Here is a 2,122-nt window from a genome sequence, read left to right as displayed (position 1 = left end):
AAAAGGGTGAGAGCCCACCACCCATCCACTACAGACCCCACATCCCCAGGGGGCTGATCCTGCTTCTGTTTCTCTCCCAGCCTTGCCTCACTCTGTCATCTCATCTACCACCACAGACATAATTTTGGAGGTGGCCTCTTCCCACAACTTGACCCCAATTCCCTGCAATCCTGTAAGCCCCTCTGGTCTCCCTCCTGCTAAACTAGGTTCTCTCTTTGTCACCCCACCCCAGCTATTCTCAGCATCCCCAACAGGGCACTGATTCTGGCACAATTGTGAATGGTTGCTGGATACTTGAATGACTGAGGTGCTGTTGGAGTCCTTGCCTCAGACAAGCAAGAAGAGAGGAGCAGCAGCTTCTTCCCAATGCGGAACCACAGAATGGGACTAGGATATATGTAGGACTGGCTTCTGGGTGACTTGCCAGGAAGTATGGTGGTACATGGATCAGGCTCCCCTGAAGAAGATGGACTAGCCAACACCAGAGACCCTGACAAAGAAAAGCAAGACAGGGTGGAGAGTGAAAGCTCAGGTTGTAGAGGACAGACAGCGGGCCCCCTTCAGGGACGTTTCTGCAGTTCTGTCAACACTCAGCATATGATATTAGTATAAAATCTTCTCCATCCATGTCATCCTTCCCCAGCAGGTTCTGCTTTGCCTTTGTCTCTTTAGGGGGATCCAGATCTAAACAGACCATCCAGGCATAGTCTAAACAATGCAATGTGCCCTGGACAGCCTCTGTTAAAATTGGGAGTAAAAGAAATCATTATCTTTTTCTGCTCAAAATGTTCATAGATCCTTTGATCTCAAACATACCACTAGGCTGTTCACACGGTAGGTAGCCAATAAGGTGTGTCTTTCTTTCATCCATTCATGACACCATGGCAAGAGTTAGATGTAATATTTATCTGCATTTATAAGACATTGTTTATAATAGCTCTTACAAACAACTGGCTAGTTTTGTTAATCTACAAAGAGGATGTACAGATTATTCAGAAAAACAAAATGATCACTCATAGAGAAAATGGACTGAATAAGTGAAGAGACAATTAACAGAAAATGAAAGCTAAATAGCGAATAAACATATTTGTAATGCTCAACCTCATTAGCAGTCAAAGAAATGAAAATAGAAAACTATCAAAAAAAAAAACTAAAAAAGAAAACCACACAGTGTTCAGAAGACTGTGGAGAAATAGGAAGTCTTATACATTACTTACAAAAGCATGAATTGGTACAATCTTTCTTGAGAGCAGCCTGACCATATAAATCAAAAATTTTAAGTGGCCTTGCAATTCCAATAACCTCTAAAAACTTACCTTAAAGAATGAATAGGACCAGAGTCCAGAGAAGTGTGTGTTCATTGCAGCAACGTTTATTACAGTGGAAAAGTAGAAATGAATATATATATCAAAAGACGCTACATCTATATAATGGAATATTATGTAGTTATTAAGGACGACTTGGCCATGAGGGTAACAGGTGGCAGGGCCTGGCACCTACAGCTCAGTAACCTGGGAGGTGGGGTGCGGGGGAGGAGAAGGACGCATGGAAGCGGACTCTGTGGGTCTCAGGCTGACAGGAGGCCGCTCGCCAGCTCCTAGATCAGGGATGGACGCAGCAGCGGAAGTGACGGAAGCCCCAGAGGAAGAGAGCTTTGCACTGCCCATCTCTTCCGCCTCTGAAGCCAAATTAGATGCTGTGGTTGGTTCTATTGAGGCCATCATGATGGATCTCGAGTTCCAGGTACCGCAGAGAAATTTCATGGACAAATACTACCACGAATTTGAAGACACGGAAGAGAATAAACTCACCTACACACCAATCTTTAACGAATACCTTTCTTTGGTAGAAAAATATATTGAAGAACAGCTGCTGGAGCGGATTCCAGAATTCAACATGGCGACTTTCACAGCAACATTAGAGCACCATAAAGATGAAGTGGCTGATGACATATTCGACATGCTAGTCACATTTACAAACCTTCTGGCATTTAAAGAGATGTTTCTGGACTACAGAGCAGAAAAAGAAGGCCGGGGACTGGATTTAAGTGGTGACTTAGTGGTGACTTCATTGTGCAAAAACACCTTCCACACCAGCTATCCAAAACAATCTGTGGCACTAG

General features: G+C 43.9%; 1 pseudogene; it reads left to right on the top strand.

Moving 5' to 3' along the window:
• The first annotated feature begins 1,638 nt into the window (after positions 1-1,638).
• LOC105528300 lies at positions 1,639-2,122 on the top strand (annotated as a pseudogene).

The sequence above is a fragment of the Mandrillus leucophaeus genome, unplaced genomic scaffold (assembly GCF_000951045.1).
Source record: "Mandrillus leucophaeus isolate KB7577 unplaced genomic scaffold, Mleu.le_1.0 Scaffold118, whole genome shotgun sequence".
Classification (NCBI taxonomy): domain Eukaryota; kingdom Metazoa; phylum Chordata; class Mammalia; order Primates; family Cercopithecidae; genus Mandrillus; species Mandrillus leucophaeus.
The sequence above is the reverse complement of the archived record's forward strand: the minus strand, read 5'-3'. Positions and strand labels throughout refer to the sequence as shown.